This window comes from Lepidochelys kempii, chromosome 14 (genome assembly GCF_965140265.1).
Source record: "Lepidochelys kempii isolate rLepKem1 chromosome 14, rLepKem1.hap2, whole genome shotgun sequence".
Taxonomy (NCBI): Eukaryota; Metazoa; Chordata; order Testudines; family Cheloniidae; genus Lepidochelys; species Lepidochelys kempii.
The window spans coordinates 964,812-984,298 of NC_133269.1; positions in this window are offsets into that span (position 1 = coordinate 964,812).

The following is a 19,487-nucleotide window of genomic DNA, read 5'->3' on the forward strand; positions in this document are numbered from 1 at the left end:
ATTGCAGCTCTATTGCAGGAAGGGACCAGTTCTAAATGGAGCCTCCCACAAGCACTGACAGGCTCCATAGAAAATGCAGCTGCCAGTGTTAGTGTGATAGGCTAGTAACTGGGGTCTCAGTGGAGAGCCTGGACCCAGGAGCTGCATTAAAGCCTTAGCAAGTCCACCTTGTTTCTCTTTTCTCCTAGAGGATCAGGAGGTGGCGTAGGCTGAATTACCAGTCAAACAGCTTCAGAGACCCATGAGCTGTGCCCCCCTCTACCACAATCCTTATCCAGTTAGTCTCTGGGGGGCATGCTCCCTCCAGCACACAGACCCTGTACACCAGATGCAAGCTTAAGCACCAGGGAGGGGCAGGGCTGAAGGTATAGCATATGCACTCTGGGCAGTCTCTGCTGTTGTGGTCTGTGTTGGAGGGGGAAGTAGAACCAGAGCAGCCTGTGACCAATCCTGAAGCACTTGCATGAGAGGAAAGTGATCAGGAACAGCCAGCATGGATTCACCAAGGGAAGGTCATGCCTGACTAATCTAATCGCCTTTTATGATGAGATTACTGGTTCTGTGGATGAAGGGAAAGCAGTGGATGTATTGTTTCTTGACTTTAGCAAAGCTTTTGACACGGTCTCCCATAGTATTCTTGTCAGCAAGTTAAGGAAGTATGGGCTGGATGAATGCACTATAAGGTGGGTAGAAAGCTGGCTAAATTGTCGGGCTCAACGGGTAGTGATCAATGGCTCCATGTCTAGTTGGCAGCCGGTATCAAGTGGAGTGCCCCAAGGGTCGGTCCTGGGGCCGGTTTTATTCAATATCTTCATAAATGATCTGGAGGATGGTGTGGATTGCACTCTCAGCAAATTTGCGGATGATACTAAACTGGGAGGAGTGGTAGATACGCTGGAGGGGAGGGATAGGATACAGAAGGACCTAGACCAATTGGAAGATTGGGCCAAAAGGAATCTGATGAGGTTCAATAAGGATAAGTGCAGGGTCCTGCACTTAGGACGGAAGAACCCAATGCACAGCTACAGACTAGGGACCGAATGGCTAGGCAGCAGTTCTGCAGAAAAGGACCTAGGGGTGACAGTGGACGAGAAGCTGGATATGAGTCAGCAGTGTGCCCTTGTTGCCAAGAAGGCCAATGGCATTTTGGGATGTATAAGTAGGGGCATAGCGAGCAGATCGAGGGACGTGATCGTTCCCCTCTATTCGACATTGGTGAGGCCTCATCTGGAGTACTGTGTCCAGTTTTGGGCCCCACACTTCAAGAAGGATGTGGATAAATTGGAGAGAGTCCAGCGAAGGGCAACAAAAATGATTAGGGGACTGGAACACATGAGTTACGAGGAGAGGCTGAGGGAGCTGGGATTGTTTAGCCTGCAGAAGAGAAGAATGAGGGGGGATTTGATAGCTGCTTTCAACTACCTGAAAGGGGGTTCCAAAGAGGATGGCTCTAGACTGTTCTCAATGGTAGCAGATGACAGAACGAGGAGTAATGGTCTCAAGTTGCAGTGGGGGAGGTTTAGATTGGATATTAGGAAAAACTTTTTCACTAAGAGGGTGGTGAAACACTGGAATGCGTTACCTAGGGAGGTGGTAGAATCTCCTTCCTTAGAGGTTTTTAAGGTCAGGCTTGACAAAGCCCTGGCTGGGATGATTTAACTGGGAATTGGTCCTGCTTTGAGCAGGGGGTTGGACTAGATGACCTTCTGGGGTCCCTTCCAACCCTGATATTCTATGATTCTATGATTCCCTGCAACAACCCCCAATCAGGAGGGTGCCGGAGCTGCACAGAATGTCAGCCTGACTCCCCCATCACTGCCATGCGCAGTCACTGGAGATTGAAAAACTGTAATGTCTTGGCCTTGAACTGTCTTGACCGCAGCCTGTTAATAAGACTTTTTTTAATGTCTTCCTCAATGCTATTTGTGAAGTCCCTCTCTATGGCTTCATAGCTGTTTGGCAGAGGGGGTGTCCTTGTTGACCAAACCCCCTCCTCCACCACTCTGGTCCCCAGCAGGAGCTTGCTCAAGGACTCCACCTCAGCGCAGTTCCCATACTGCCACTTGTCCCCGGTTGCGGGGGTGTTGGGAGGGGGCCAAAAGTTCACATTCCTAAACATTTGCTGACACTTCCCACAGGGGGACTTCTCCTGATACTTTTGTTCTTCAACATTAAACTGAAAGGCCTGGCTCCACACCCCCTCAGGGAAGGTGATGGCCAGGCCAGTGTCCCCATGATGCACTGCATAGGCCATGGCCTTGTGCCATGTTTTTATAGAGGACAACTCAATCATGATGCGTCTTTCGTGGAGCCCCCTTACATGAGAGGGAAGCGCCATAGAAGTGGTGGAGGTCAGTGCCACCCTACGGATCACTATAGAAGCAGCAAGCGATAACTGAGGCTGTAAATGTGAATTCAGTGGCATTCAGTGCATGAGGTCCTTCCGGTAATTGATTCCACAGTTGCGCATTAAAGCTCTGCAGAAAGCTCATTAGCTCCTGGGGGGTAGTGAATCGTTTCACTTCTGTCACCTGGAACATACATCATTAGTCACTAAGATTCTGCATCCAGTATTTGGTCCATGTTCCACTCCCCAGGGGATGACATCATTCTTCAGCAGAAGAAAACTACCAAAGCAGCAGGACGAACTAGCACCTCTTGAAAACCAGAATGTTGCGCCTGTGTCAGGCACAGAGTAGTTAAACAGCAGCTGGTCACTATATCGGTGGGAACTCTCAAGAAGTCTGTGACAAAGTCCCTCATAGGAGTCATTTAAAGACATGATGTAGTCGTCGGGGCGAGAGGGAAAGTGCTGTCTTGGGGCACAGATTGGCTACAAAACAGAAACCTAAGAATATAAGAGTGGCCATACTGGGTCAGACCAATGGCCCATCTAGCCCAGTATCCTGTCTGTAACGTGACAGTATCCTGACAGTGGCCAATGCCAGGTGCCCCAGAGGGAATGAACAGAACAGGGAATCATCAAGTGATCCATCCCCTGTCACCCATTCCCAGCTTCTGGCAAACAAAGGCTAGGGATGCCATTGATGGACCTATCCTCCATGAACTTATCTAGTTCTTTTTTTAACTCTGTTATAGTCTTGGCCTTCACAATATCCTCAATCATATCTCCCCTTAGCCGTCTCTTTTCCAAGATGAAAAGTTCCAGTCTCATTAATCTCTCCTCATATGGAAGCAGTTTCATACCCCTAATCCTTTTTGTTGCCCTTTTCTGTACCTTTTCCAATTCCAATTTTTTTTTTTTTTTTTTTTGAGATGGGGCAACCAGATCTGCCTGCAGTATTCAAGATGTGGGCATACCATGGATTTATGTAGAGGCAACGTGATATTTTGTGTCTTATCTATCCCTTTCCTAATGATTCCCAAAGTTGTTTGCTTTTTTGACTGCTGCTGCACATTGAGTGGATGTTTTAAGAGAACTATCACAAAGACTCCAAGATCCTTCTTGAGCGGTAACAGCTAATTTAGACCCCATCATTTTATATGTATAGTTGGGATTATGTTTTCCAATGTGCATTACTTTGCATTTATTAACATTGAATTTCATCTGCCATTTTGTTGCCCAGTCACTCAATTTTGTGAGATCCCTTGGTAACTCTTCGCAGTCTGCCTGGGACTTAACTATCTTGAATAATTTTGTATTGTCTTCAACTTTTGCCAACTCACTGTTTACCCCTTTCTCCAGATAATTTCTGAATATGTTGAACAGCACTAGTCCCAGTACAGACCCCTGGGTGACGCTGCTATTTCTCTCTCTCTCCATTCTGAAAACTGACCATTTATCCCTACCCTTTGTTTCCTATCTGTTATCCAGTTACTGATCCATGCAAGGACCTTCCCTCTTACCCCATGACTACTTACTTTGCTTAAGATAAGCCTTTGGTGAGCCACCTTGTCAAAGGCTTTCTGAAAATCTAAGTTCACTATATCCACTGGATCACCCTTGTCCATATACTTGTTGACCCTCTCAAAGAATTCTAGTAGATTAGTGAGGCAGGATTTCCCTTTACAAAAAACTCTTCCCCCCAACATATTGTGTTCATCTATGTGTCTGATAATTCTGTTCTTTACTGTAGTCTAAGGGCTGGTCTACACTGCCACTGAAAGTCAGTGTAAATTACACTGGTTAAGTTACATAAGTTTAGTAACTTAAGTCGATGTAACTTCCGCCTCTTGTTGAGATGGAGTACAGAAGTCAAAGGGAGAGTGCTCTCCCATCAGCTTAGCACGTCTTCACCAGACCTGCCAAATCAGTGCTGCTGCACTGAGGGCAGCGGTGCTGATTTAGCGCGTTAGTGAAGAAAAGCCCTCAACCAATTTGCCTGGTACTGGAGTTAGGCTTAAGGCCTGTAATTGCTGGGCTTGCCTCTAGAGCCTGTTTTAAAAATTGGTGTCACATTAGCTGTCCTCCAGTCGTCGGGTACAGAAGCTGATTTCAATGAGAGGTTACAGACCACAGTCAGTAGTTCTGCAGAGCAGTAGGAATAAATCAACTTTCAGGCCATCAGCAGGGCCCCAGATTCAAGAGTCGTATCGGTGCTGTTTGTAACACTAATCGATACAGAAGAGCAATGAGGGGGCAGCATTTGCGGAGGAGCCAGAACTTTTCAGTTATTGAAGACTGAAGCGTTTCTGAGGGACCTACCCTAACTGCATGAAAAGTCAGTAAAATGCAAACTGACAAAAGGAAACTTCTTTACACATCATATAATTAGCCTGTGGAACTTACTGCCACAGGATCTCACTGAGGCCAGGAGGTTAGTAGGATTCAAAGATATCGATAATGAGAACACTCCGTTACATTAGCTAGGAAACACATTCCTATATAGTAACACTCCTGCTTCAGCATGCAAGCAGCCATGAGCTGCTAGAGGTCAGGAAAGAACTTCTGCTGGGGGCCAGGCTATTCCTTTAATTATCCATTCTGGGGGTTCTGGCTTGTGCTGGCCCCATTCGGAGACAAAGGATCTGAGCCAGTTTGGCCATTCCCCTGGTGCCAATATGCTCATGAACTTACACTTGGAACCAGGCTGTTCAGGTCCTTACAGCCACACCATACCCATCCTCATTCACTGACTCTCCTCTCACAGCCACTGCTTCAGCCTGAAGTCAAGGCCCGGCTCCCATCTGCTACGCTGATTTCAATGGAGCTGTGCTAATGACACCAGCAGAGGATCTGGCCCTGTATCTCAGGTGCCTAGCACAAACACAGGACACACACAGAGATGGGGAGAGAATACGTACGTAATCAAGAAGGATGGAGTAAGGTGTTTTGGTGGGAAGGTGAGTTGTACACTGCTGAAATGGTGCTAGGTAGAGACATCTGAATGTATCTTGATGAGACTCAGGTAAAAACTCTCTGGGCTCTATGGGAGTCACATGTATTTGTCCGAAGAAGAATATCGCGTGCAGCATCTGGTAAAAAGTAGAGATGGACTCTGGAACAGGATTCTGGTGGACGCATGCCCCTCCCATTGGTGACACAGCAGCCCACCTCCCCTCCCACAGTCATGATCCCATAATGTCCCCATGGCCTCCCCAGCCGTCGCTCAAATGCAAAAGAAACAGCAGGAAAGGATGGATGGAGCGAACACTAATGCAATGTGTGCAGAGAGATCCTGTCCCTGCCTGTCTGCAGTTGCTCTCCAGTCCCTCTTGCTCTTCCGTCGGATTCTCACTGCTCTCCTGCATGTGCGACTGTGCTGGCGAGTTCCCTCGCCACTCCAGGCACAGCCACCTTGTCCCATTCTCAGGACACAAAACGTCCAGTAAGTTCTTGGAACATACAGAGCACAGCTCTTGGTTTCAGAAAGAGGAGACAGGAACCAGGGACAGCCATTTTAGACTTGTTCCTGACCAAGGAACAAAAAAGCTAACAATGTTGGGAATCATTAGGAAAGGGATAGATAATAATAGATGCCTCTAGATAAATCCATGCTATCCCCGCATCTTGTATCTGCAGGTCAATCTGGTCGCCCCATCTCAAAAAAGATATATTGGAATTGAAAAAGATACAGAAAAGGGCAACTAAAATGATGAGGGGTATGGAACAGCTTCTGTATGAGGAGAGATTAATGAGACCAGGACTGTTCAGCTTGGAAAAGAAACTACTAAGGGAGGATATGATAGAAGTCCAGGTTCCAGCCCCAGGTTGCAGCAGGGGCTGCATCCGGGGCTGTGTGCCCCTGCCCTGTGGCTTCTGCAGTCGGGGCCATGCACACCCCCTATGGCTTCCCAGGGTCATGTGCTCCCCCCATTTCCTGTGGCTTGGGAGAGGGTGAAAAGGCATGAGCAGTGGGGGCTTCAGGGTAGGAGGCAGAGAGCTGCGAGTAGTGTCGGGGGGCGCCATGGGGGAAGGGGGACGAGCTGGAGCAGGGTCTTGGGTAGAACAGGGATGGAGCATGGGCGAGGCCTCAGGGGGGAGGACACTGAATGGGGGCGTGGTCACAGTCTAGGCATGCCCAGCCTCCCCAAATGTGGGGGGATCAGGCACCATCCATGGATCATGACAAATCAACTTAATTTCCTTCTTTGACAGGTTACTGGCCTAGTGGATGAGAGAAAGTGGTAGATATGATAAATCTTGATTTTAGTAAGGCTTTTGACATGGTCCCACATGGCATTCTTATCAGCAAACCAGAGAAATATACTCTAGATTAAGTTGCTATAAGGTGAGTACATAACTGGTTCAAAGACCATACTCAGAGTCATTGTCAATGTTTCATTGTCAGACTGGGAGGGCATAGCTAGTGGGCGTCCACTGGGCTCTGTCCTGGGTCTGGTATTACTGAACATTTTAACTGATGGCTTGGATAATGGTGTGGAGCAGGAGTAGGCAATAGGCAGAACACGGGCCAAATCCGGACCACCAGACACTTTTGAACTGACTGAGAAATATTTTTTATTTATTTATTATCATTATTTTTATTATTTTTGTATTATTTTCTCTGGAGTGTGGATCATGACTATACCTTGGCCAAGAAATTTGGACCTTGACAAAAACTAATTGATTACTCCTGGTGCGGAGAGTATCCTTATATAATTTGCAGATGACACCAAACTGGGAGGGGTTGCAAACACTTTGGAGAACAGGATTAGTACTCAAAACGACCTTGCCAGATTAGAGAATTAGTCTGAAATCAAGATGAAATTCAATAAGGACAAGTGTAAAGTACTACACTCAGGAAGGAAAAATCAAATGCACTATTACAAAACAGGGAGTACGGGCTCAGTCAGTGATCACCAACCGGTCGCTCGCGATCTTTGGTGGTGCAGCGGGGCTGCTGCCAAGGCAGGCCCCTGCCTGCTCTGGCCCCTCGTCACAGCGCGGCTTGGGCGGGGGCGGGGGGGTTTCCACATGCTGCTCCTGCCTGCAAGCACCACCCCTGCAGCTCCCATCGGCTGGGAACGGGGAACTGTGGCCAATAGGAGCTGCGGGAGCGATGCCTGCAGAGAGGGGCAGCACACAGAGCCATGTGCTCCCCCGCTTCCCCCAGGGGCCACAGGGGCATGTTGGCCCCTTCCAGGAGTGGTGTGGGGCTGCGGCAGGCAGGGAGGCTGCCTTAGCTCCACTGTGCCGCCAACTGGGAGACGCCCGAGGTAAGTGCCGCCCAGCAGAAGCCCGCACCCCAACCCCTCTCCTGCACCTTAAGCCCCTGCCCCAGCCCCCTCTCAGAGCCAGCACCCCATGCCCCCTCCTGCACCCCTGCCCCAGGCTCAGCCCGGAGCCCCCTCCCACACTGCAAACCTCTTGGCCCCAGCCCAGAGCCTGCACCCCCTCCCTAACCCCAACCCCCTGCCCCAGACCGGGGAAAGTGAATGAGGGTGGGGGAAGAGCAAGTGATGCGGGGTGGGGGGTGGAGTGAGTGGGGCAGGGAAGATCCTGGATTGCCCTTAAATTCAAAAAAAGTTATCTTGGGCTTAAAAAGGTTGGAGACCACTGGGCTAGGTGGTCGTCCTGTTGAAAAGGATCTGGGGGTTATAGTGGATCACAGATAGACTATGAGTCAATGTGTTGCGGTTGTGCAAAAGGCTAATTTATTCTAGGGTGTATTAACTGGAGTGGTGTATCTAAGGCATGGGAGGTGATTGTCCCGCTCTCCTTGGCACTGGTGAGGTTTGAGCTGGGTCCTGTGCCCAGTTCTGGGAACTGCACTTTAGGAACGATGTGGACAAAAAGGAGAGAGCTCAGAGGAGAGCAACAAAAATGATCAAAGGTTTAGAGAGCCTGTGAGGAAAGGTTACAACCCTGGGCCTGCGTAGTCTGGAGAAAAGAAGAGGGGGGGAGGGAGAGATACGTCTTCCAACACCCTAAGTGCTGTTGTAAAAAGGACGTGAACAATTGTTCTCCATGCAAGGGGAGATTCGGGTTAGATATTAGGACAAACCTTCTACCGCTAAGGGGAATTAAACTCTGGACGGGGAGGTTGGAGAATCCCTGCGATTGGAAGTTTTTAAGAACAGGTTGGACAAACTCCTCTGGTTCTGCCTCAATGCAGGGGGCTGCACTTGAAGACTTTTCAACATCCCTTCCAGCTGCACATTTCTATGGCTCCCACCAAACACCAACACACCATGGGTTTCCTTGTTCCTCACCCCTGCACATTCCTCTCCCAGGTGCCTGGCAAGTCCGTCCCTGAGGCAGCTCCTGCTCCTCTCCTCCCTGCCCCATATTTAGCAGCACTGTCTGTTAGAGGCAACTGGGCAGACTCCTCCTCATTTCCAGATACATTCCTTGCAGTGGGAGCCAGGTTCCCTGCCCATCCCTTCAGACACAAGTGATCCAGACCACAGTGCATGCTCCTTATTCCTGAGCCCCTGCTGGGCCCCTTTCCCCAAACCCATCAAGCAGGAGGTGGTGGGAAGCCAGAGGTGGAATTGCGGGCTGCAGGGAGCAGCGCTAGGTGGCAAGTGCTCACCTTCTGCAGGTATTTCTTTTTGGTGTCCTTGGGCACATCCTCCATTTCCTTCAGCAACTCCACAAATCTGTCAAGGAACTGAAACCCACTCTTCAGTAAATTGCTTCTTAATTTCTCCTTTTGCCGGACTAGTCTGCAAGGTACCAGAAAAGCACAGGGTCCTGGGGTCTCTGGCAGGCAAGGCATTCCTTGCTAAACAAAGAGTTCTTCTTGTGGGCTGTGGCCAGAGGCAACAACCCCTCCCTGTGGAGCTTAACTCCCCCAGCCCCAATGAGCCGGTAGAGTCCTTGCCCCATGCTCCCCCCACAGTATGAGTGCCCAGTTCATCCCTAACTGGGGTCAGATTTCCTGGCAATTCAACTACAAAACCCCTCGGCCTAGATTCCTTAGCCTTGGCTGTTCCCCTCTGGGAAACTTCTCTGCCCCAGGTCCCTCTCTCCAGAGCAGGGGTGGGCAAACTTTTTGGCCTGAGGGCCATATTGGGGGTGCGAAACTGTATGGAGGGCCGGGTAGGGAAGGCTGTACCTCCCCAAAACAGCCTGGCCCCCACCCTCTATCTGCCCCCTCCCACTCCCCCCCCGACTGCCCCCCTAAGAACCCCCGACCCATCCAACCCCCCCTGCTCCTTGTCCCCTGACTGCCCCCTCCCAGGACCCCCCACACCTAACCACCCCCTAACCAACCCCCCCCTGTTCCCCATCCCCTGCCCCCCCCGAACCTCCGCTCCATCAAGCTGCCACCTGCTCCCTGTCCCCTAACTGCCCACAGGACCCCCTGCCCCTTATCCAACCCCCCTGCTCCCTTACCATGCCTCTCAGAGCACCAGGACTGGCCGCTGCACCGCCCGGCCAGAGCCAGCCCCGCTGCCCAGAGCGCTGGCGGCATGGCGAGCTGAGGCTGCAGAGTTGGGGGGACAGTGGGGTGGGGGCGCGTGCTCAGGGGCCTGGCAGGATGGTCCCACGGGCTGCAGTTTGCCCATCTCTGCTCTAGAGCCAGCCGTGTCTCCCTTATAGCCAAGCGAAGTTCGGGAGCAAACAAAACGTCAACAGCCTTAACTCTGCCTCTTCTCAACATGCCCAGCTCACTGCAGGACCGCAGAGCGCCCGGCCTGTTCCTGTAGCGGGGGATGAGTGGGAGTTAGGGTGTCCAGCTCTATGAAGAGGGTTGCTGAGGCCATAAGAGGGTCTAGTCCACATGTGGGGACAGGAGAGGTCTCAGGCGCATTGGTGGGGGGGCAGGCAAGTCCCAGGGGCAAAGAGACATTTGATATCGGAACCCAACCAAAAGCATCTTGACTGGGTCATATTTAATGTTATGAATCATTTCTATTGCTGTAGCACCAACGGGTGCCGTGGTGAGTGATACCCCGGGCGCAAGGGGGTGACGCAAACAAGCACCTGGGAGGGAAGGGAAACAGAGTGACTCGGGGGGCAGCTTCTCCCTCAGCTAGAGTCACTCCTCATCGCATTGACTTCAGTGGAGCCTGACAAATGACACCAGCTGGGTGGGAATCTGACCTGGGCTGTGCTCGCACCACTCTCTCGGATGGCCAAGGGTCCTGCAGGTTACAGCACGTGGACCTAAGAGAAGGGGGAGGTTGGGAACTGAGAGGGGAGGAGTTGAGGCATTTCCTGAGGAGAATCTGACAGCTGGGAGAGGAGTGGGGCTTGCTGGGGAGAGGGGAAGCATCCATAGGAATGTCCCATAAGAAGCCAATGTAGCAAGAGCTTGCATAAGCTCGAGGAGCAGGCCCGGCGAAAGGTCCTGGCAATGCCGCATCCTCCTGCTCTAGAGCTGCATCCCTGGCGGGGGCGGGAAAGTGGCAAATCCCTGCTGGAAGCCTCCTCCTCCGAGTGGCTGTGGAGGCAGCCCCTGCCAGGCACAGCTGAACTACACGCCAGCCTGTTCAAACGCATGGGCCAAGCAGGGCCAGCTCCGCTCTGCTGGGCAGGGGGCATCCCTGGAAAGCAAGACCCCTTTGTCTCCTCCTCCCCTGGCTCCCACAGCTGGGAACTGAGGCACCAGCAGGTGGGAGCCCAACAGGATCCTGGGCATGGCCAGAGGTGACACACGGGGTTCCCTGGCCTCTGCTCAACTGGACGTAGGGGCCCTGCCTGTGCCCCTCCCCTGCTGAGGGGTCCATGAGGGCCTGGGAGCACCAGGGAGACACTGTGACTCTCCCACAGCGGGGTCCGTGCTCCCTGTGCCTGGAGCCCCAGCCCAGGGAGGTGGGGCAGGAAGGTTCCTCCCCTAGGCGACACATGGGGTGGTCACGTGCCCCCCGACCCCCAGCATGGGCAGCAGATATTGTGGGCTGGGTGCGGCTGTGCTGCCCCAAACAGCTGGCGTGGCCTCGCCCATGCTCTGCCCCGAGGCCCCCTCCTGCTGGCCCTTCCCCCTTGGCCCCAGCCCAGGCAGGCTGCTCTTCTGGGAAGCCGGCTGGGCCTGGGGCTAGGGCAGCTGCTGGCAGCCTGTGGCCGGGACTTGCAGTGGCTGGGGCCGCCCGGCACTCGGGGGGCTGCCTGCCCGTGCTCTGGGGCTGGGGGGGCTGCACGCCTGGCACTCCAGGGCTGGGGGGGAGGAGAGGGGGACTAGTGGCCACAGGGAGGGGGGCAGCTCTGGGCTCCAGCAGGGGAAGGGGGGTGGGAGGGGCGAGGCTGGCCAGGGACTAGCCTCCCTGAGCCCGTGGTTCACCTGCCACCCATGCCCCCCAGAATCAGTAGGTACAAGTCGTCTCTGGGCATGGCGAGCCTAGTGGGGGCCGTGGAGTGGCTAAAGGAAGAGCTTCCCAGCTGGCCCTGTGGTGGGAGCCATCTCACAGCGGCTGCTGCCTTTCCCTATGCTAAAGGCTGTCTGAAGGAATCCGAAGGGGCTTTGGGGGCACCCTGCCCAGACAGGATGGTGGGAAGAAGGGGATCAGCGGCTGCTCCCAGAACATAGGGGAGGATGTCAGGTGGTTTCCAAAAATGCTGGAACAAACAACTCCTGCCTTTACCTTTTCTGTTGCCATTTCTCCGGAGGAACGTTGGGCTCGTTCTGCAGGAATAAAGCAGAGAGCTCACAGCAGTCTGGTCCAGGCCAGTCATCCTGAGGGACCCACAGCCACAAGCACAGCAAGCCCATGATCAACAGTTAACTGACCCACAGGCAGGGAGCAGAGCTCAGAATCTTCCTGCCAGCGCATTGAGCACCCTGCAGAAATACCCGGCCCTCACCTGCTTTCCAAGCCACACCACACTGGAACGAAAGCAGATGGAAACACTAACCCTTGTCTACAGCCACGAGCAGCCAGTTACCCAAAACCTGAGCAAAATCTGGTTCCATGCAGCAGTGGGCAGTGCTGAATGGACAGAAGTACAGTGTTGCCATCTTCAGAAGTCATGAGGCAGACCCCCCCCAAAATCGTGACGTTTGAAACAAAGATGACAGTGTGTGTTTAGGTCAGTTGATGTTTGAACTCCCCGGGCCCATGCCCATTGTGTCTCCCACTCTCCCATGTGTACTGGGTAGGTGGATTTTGGACCCTGCTGCAGGAGCTCTCACCCCCACATCCACCCCTCTCCTGCTCAGCAATTCATCCTGTCCCCCAAGCCCTCATCAGTTCTGTCCCCACCCAACCTCCCTTCAATTCAGCTCCCCATCAGTTCAGCCCCACGGCCCCCATCGACCCCCACCGCCCTTAGTTCACCCTCCCAGCACTCACCCCATCTGCTCAGAACCCACCATCAATACAGCCCCTGCTTACCAGCGCTCACCCTCCTCACTTCAGTCCCCCCGCAACCTCCAGTCTCACCTCTGCCCCTTTGGGTTCTTCACCCTCCCCAGATCCCCTCTCACTTCCCAGGCAGGCAGGGAAGCAGCCACCCAGGACTGACAGCTGGAGCCCTTACTATGCCTGGACGAGGGGTGGCTGACAGGATTTCTAAGTAAAATTAAGCCTCACTTTTAAGAGCTCTCCAATGTCAGGATTTTTTTTTTCCAGTTGATTCAATTGCTTATTTGAGGGATGGTCCTCTCCCTTCTTTTGACTGGAAACACATTTTAAGAATGTGCCATGGCTGGGGGAAAAAAAATCCTGAAAGTTGAGAGTTCTATCACGAGTGAGGCTTAATTTCACACAGAAATAACAACTCTCACTATTCATTCACGAGAGCTGGCATATCTGGAAATACCAGCCGCAAGTGATGGAGACACAGAAAATCCCAAGCAAAAAGCTGGTCACCAGGGTCTGTCTCATTGCAGCCAAAGGGCCCTTTGCAGAACTGTGTGTTCACAAAACCCCATGGATATTGGAAATTCCTCCAGAGAACCCCCGAGAACATCACAGCAGCTGCAAACACAGCACTCAGGGTACCTGACAATCACGCTTCTGCCCAGCACCCCAGGGACAGTCCCAGAGTCAGTGTACCCTGTCCACCTTCCCATGGGGACATCTCAGTGATCACAGAAACACAGACCCCTACATCTCAATCAAATCACACTCCTGAGAAACCAGGGCTTTCCTCAGTGCTCCTGGCTGAAGGCAGGGACTGATTCTTTCAGCCTCCAGGTTTGAGGCGCTTTATGCCAGCAGCTTTCCTTAAGTTTTACACGTTTAAGAGTGCTGAGAGGCAGGGGCCCTGCAGACCAGACCATCACCCTCAATGACAGAGACTTGGTCTCTGTAACAGCGCAGTCCAACCTGCGGCTAAATGCCTCAAAGCGCCTGCTGGCTGCTTGGTGGCCTGGCTGGAAGAAACGGACTTGTCTTGGTCCTGTCCCTGCTGGACAAGAGCACGAGCAACTGGCTCCACAGCTGGCAGCTCCAGCAAAGAGCCAGGGGAACAGAGGGAGATGGAGCGTGAGCTGCTCTCTCAGTCCTAGAGCAGGGCGTCCCAGGTCACGCTGGCCCGCGGGGGGCGGGGCTGTGCCCTACCTGGGTGGTGCCGTCCATGGCCCAGAGGACAGCCTGGCTGTCAATCCAGCACAGAAAGCACATACAGAAGAGTAAAAGACAGGCAATGATGAGCCTCTCTCGGGAACTGGCTGCCGAGCCCTGTGCCAGGCAGCAGCAGGCAGGGCTCCGTGCTGAGCCTGTGCCCCTTGGCTGCCCTCCCGGAGATGGAGCTGATGCCAGCCTGGGACTCGTCATGGGAGTCCTGGGGGCTCAGGTGGGTTGACTGACACTCACCGCTGCTGTGGTGCTGTGTTCTGTGTGGCCATTCGTAACAACGGCCTTGGGGAGCATCGTCTCTTGGTGCTGCTGCCAGGCGGGATGGAGAAACAGAGCTGACTCAGAATCCACCCGCACTGTGAAAACCCCAGAGTTCACAGCTAAGAGGGGCTTGGTCCAACCCTCCCGGTCATGGAGCCCCATGGGGGGGGAAGTGGGAGGGGGCAGATAGAGGGTGGGGGCCAGGCTGTTTTGGGGAGGTACAGCCTTCCCTACCCGGCCCTCCATACAGTTTCGCACCCCCGATATGGCCCTCAGGCCAAAAAGTTTGCCCACCCCTGCTCTGGAGAGAGGGACCTGGGGCAGAGAAGTTTCCCAGAGGGGAACAGCCAAGGCTAAGGAATCTAGGCCGAGGGGTTTTGTAGTTGAATTGCCAGGAAATCTGACCCCAGTCAGGGATGAACTGGGCACTCATACTGTGGGGGGAGCATGGTCTCTTTTCAGTTGCCAGCCACATATGTCAGGTCCTTCACACAACCGAGAGAGCCACTTCCCACCTTCACGCTGCCCCTCTGGGCCTTGTCAGCCATAGATGCAGCAGGGGCTGCCCAGGAACACTGGGAAAACTTGACATTCGGCTGCAGAGGAAACTCCGAATTCTGGCTCCAAATGCAAATCCCTCTCCCCAGAAAATATACCCGGCCTTTCATCAGATGGGAAGACAATCACTAGCCCCAGAGTGCCTATGGGGAACCAGCTCCATGCTAGGAGCCTTGGCATGGCTCTTCCCTGTGAGAAATCTCTGCCCAAAGGGTCCTGGGGAGCAGGGGAAATAACCAGGCTTAGAAACACTACCAACTGTGTACAGCCCAGAATCTCTCCCCATCAGGTTCTGGGTGAGATGTCCCCATGCTGCTGATGCTCTCTTGCATTCCCCTTCCCCTGGCAGCCAGTCCCTTGCTCTCAGATCCCAGAGCACACGTAGAGTTAACTCTGCAATAATCGGTGAAACTAATGTGCAGCTAAAAAATACAAAAAGCATCAAAAGTACCTGGGTGCAGGGAAGAAACCAGGGAACCAGCTGAATTGCCTTCGCTGACGAATCACAGAATGAGCCTGAGCCGCACACTTTACCGTATTTAACTGAAGAGACCCATTTCCGGGTGAGCAATGCAGAGAGCTGGCACATACCAGGACTCAGGCCTGGTTTAGTAACGCTATCCATTGCTAGAACTAACCTGCCTGAGAAACAAAAGAGCTGAAAGGAGGTGGGAGAACAAAAGGAATATTACAATAATTATGAACGAGGCAGTTCAGCAACCTGTAATCCATGGACAGCAGATGGGTGATAAACCACAAACATGTCCAGGAAAGGGCCTGCCAGGCTAATGGTCTGTCCAGCTTGGTAGCCTGCTCTTGCCAGTGGCCTGGTACCAGAACGCAGTGGGCTAACTATGCACATCTGCACACTGAAGGAAGGAGTGACCCCTCCTGGGCCCTGCAGTGATGCAAACTCCATGGGGTTTGATAATCCCTTTCGGAGCATACAGAACTAGAGATGTTTGGGTCATCAGTATGTCCAGTCTCATGCTGTAGCCCAGTGACCCTGTGGGATGGTGAGTCTCCCAGGCAGTCCCATGCAGCAGGAAGCCGCAGTCCCTTGCACTTTTCTAAAGGTACTTACGTAATGGAACAAGCACTTGTTCTGGTGCACGACCGGGGGAGTGACCAGTCTTCACTGCACGCCTTAGAACATCAAGGCAGCACAAAGACCAGCTGGAGGCTGTTTTCTCAGTCAAGTCCCTCCTAGTTCTCCTTCCCAGGCTATATAGTCCTAGTTACTGCAACCTGTGGTCATGTGTAAGCCTTGGCTCAGACCTCCAAGCGTCTTTGCTGCCCTTCTCCAGAGCTTTCCTACCACCACCAGTTCGTTCTGGAGGTGAGGTGACCACCTGACCCTACAGCTCCAGAAGAGGGCAGGGTATCCTTGTCCGGGAGAGCAGCTCCTCCACCCTCTGCTTCTGTTTGTCCAACCATAATTCGTGGAATTAGTGTCCTACTGCGAGAGAGGCCCCATACACAGGCAGCGTTAGCCATGGTGGGTTGAGGGAGGCAATCTAGGCTCCAATGGCTAAGCACTGTTCTCCTCATGCGCACTATGCCCGTCTCACAGCCACTCCTCCACCCAGATAACCCCTGCCCTCAGGCACCCCAGAACTGATCAGTTTGGTCCCCTAAAATAAAGTGTTCTGTTTCGTGTGTTCCTTTGAGATGCAGAGGGCAGGCGGGGGGAGCTCAGCCTCTGCATCTGCCTCTGGAATAAGCCACTTTCCCCTGTTCCAGCTGACTGCTCGGCAGTAATTGCACTTGGTTGAATACGGCGCTTTTCACCACTCCCTGTTCCAGGGAGAAGGTGGAGCACATCTGAGGGGCGGGCTCATTGCCTCTAAGTGCAGAAGAAGAAAGGGCCCAAAGGCTAAAGTGCAGCTCCATATCCTCTCTTTCGTTTCTCTGTAGAATGAAACTGAGCCATTGCCAGAAAGCCAAGTGCCACGTCCCAGCCCCAGAGAACAATCATTCATCACCTTGCCCTTGAGCATGTTGCTATGTCTACAGGGCTTGGGTGCTTCGTGCAGCTATGAACAAATACAAGAGCCCCACCTTGAAGAGCTCAAAATCTGAGTTAGACACAGTACAAAGGATGGCGGATAAGCAGGGTAGTTACATGAATGGGGGAGGTCAGCTCCAGAACTGCTTATATTTGTTGTAGGGGAGAGACCAGGAGAGGGTGATTGGTGGCCAAAGGTACTGGAAGAAGCCGATTTTTAGAAGGGGCGTGAAGTGACTCGACCCCTTGGAGCAGGGAGGCTGCTCCAGCCCAGGTGGCAGGCTACAACAGGGCTTGGTGAGGAGAACGGAGTTGGCCACGCAGAGAGCAGAGCGAGAACTGAGCACACACACAGGCAGGGCAGCAACCTGCAGAGCTGAGCTGAAGGAGTTTGAGCCCACTGTGGGAGACCAGTAAACTGACAGCTAATACCCTGTGAAGAGCAGGGGCATGACGCGCTCTCGTTGGTTTAGGTGCTGGTCGCAGCACACCTTGGGTGGCTTCTTTGTCAGCCCTAATGGCAGCATATTGCAACGGCCCAGCTAGAGGTGACCAAGGCAGGGTCTCCACAGCTAAGGAGGCATCCAAGAGGGTGCAGACTATCGTCCAGCTGAAGACAGAAAGAGCCTGTCTGGCCCCAGGGGCTCTCTGGGAGTCGAGGGGCAGAGATAAGTCTAGTAGGAGCCCAAGTCTGTGCAACACCCTGACAAATAAATGGCAGCCAGCACTCTGGTGATAGAACATCTCCATCCTACCTGGAGTGACCCTGAGCCAGCTGCTCTTCATCCAGGCCTAGGCTAGGCTCAGGCACTGGGCCACAGGGTCACCCCAGGAGCCCCACACCAGAGTTGAGCAAGGATATAAGACCAGACCCTGTGGGACTTCCCACGTCAGAGCTCTCTCATTACAACCCTCGTTTGAGGGGAATGACCAAAGGCGCTGTAAGGATAAGGCCTTTGTCTGCAGCCAGATTGTAAGGCCTAAGGCCGCCGTCTGCAGATTAAAAGAGCAGCCAAGCAGCAGCCATTAGCTGAGAAGCAGGAAGTCACATCCTCACATTCCATGTAAATGACAGTAAAACAATGTAAGATCAGGCTGTTAAGGAGGAGACCCCGTCCTCATGGCCCCCACTATCACCAGATAAAGAAACCGATCTTAAGATGGCTAAAGAAAGCTTCGTTCGATAGCATCTGTATGTCAAGAAATAACTTATCAATAGTTGTGGTTGTGAAATCCTCATTTCTTTATTGTTTTGTCATTATGGTCCCCACTTCCCTATTGTTTATCTGTATGGTCTCTAGTTCTTGAATTGTTTCTGTCTGTTACATCATTAATTTTGCTAGGAGTAAATTAATTAAGGTGGTGGGGTAGGGTTGGTTAGAGAATTTTGTTTCACTATGTTAGGATTGGTTAGCAAAATTTTAGTATAATGCTTGGTTAAGGTACAGCTGAAAAGGACTCAAGTTTCACTATATAAACTGGGGTCCAAAAGGAAGTTCTTTGGGAACCAACTCCAGGACACAGCCCCAAAGATCAGAGTTGCCAGACCTCAGCACCCTGCCAATGACACCGGGCCGAAACCAGAGTCCCCCAGCTGGACCTGATCCTGACTGGCCAGCAGGGAAAAGTTCATCTGTCTTATTGGGAGTGGTGAGCACTGTACGTGTGGCATGTGCAGTCTGTTTTTGGTGATCGTGACCAGAGGTGATGTAGGATATGACTGTGTAAGGCTCTTTCACTGGTAAAAGGTCCTGCAAACCTGCAGAAGTAGGATACACCCAGAGCCCTACGGATTGGGAAAGGGTGTGGGTACTTACATTGACCAGGTTAGTTACACCCTGAGCCCTACGGATTGGGTACGGGTAGGTGCTTTTCGCCTGCAGCCCTACGAATTGGGAAAAGGTGGGGTGCCCTAATGTGTACAGGTAACAGCACCTTAAAAGGACCTGACCCACCCCTACCAAGCCTCACAAGTGAATTATCAGTGCCTCATAATCAACACCGCTGAGGCTGCAGATACAGGAGCTCCAACAGCACCATCGTGGAGCACTGACCTCCGTGCGTAGCTGTCAGATCATCCACCACCGCCACCAGGTGCATCTCCAGGTCTGAGGCCAGCTTGCAAGGGATCCAGGATGAATCAGAGGGGGGTGCAGCCAATTTCCTAGCTCCAGAGATCACATCACATTCCTGTTTACATTGGTGCAATCACAGGTGTTGGAACTGATCCATACAGCCCTGCACAGCAGAGCCAAGCTTGCCACCTTTCAGGACACCCGTGTATCAGGCAGGACAAGGGGTGAGGGTTTCTAGGGCACAGAGGACAATGTGACAGCTGCAGTAAAAAGGGAAATTTCATAAAATCTTGCTCTGAAGTGAAATATACTTTTCTTCACTTGAACTAATTTCAATCCAAAGGGAGGCTTGGCCTTGTGATGGGAGACATGAGCCATCTGACCCTGGAGGGGGCCAGGCAGTGTGCCTGTTTGCTCCCAGAGCCAGGGAGCACCTGGTGCAAGGAGCTTACCAGAGTGGGGGCTGCAGAGAGACTGGAGCAGCTGCTCTTTGGAGACCTTAGTTTTTCAAAGGGGGAGGGATCGAGCCTTCAGAAGCTTTTACAGGCAGCCTGTGTAACAATGCCGCCAGGCATGTGGGCAGGGGGGACCCGCCAGCTTCCCCACACTGTCTGTGCCACAGCCATCTAGTTCCTTGGCTTTCTGATATTGCAGCAACATGCCTCGCACTCACTTCCTAATCAGGACCAGATTAACCTTTTGTGGGCCCTTCT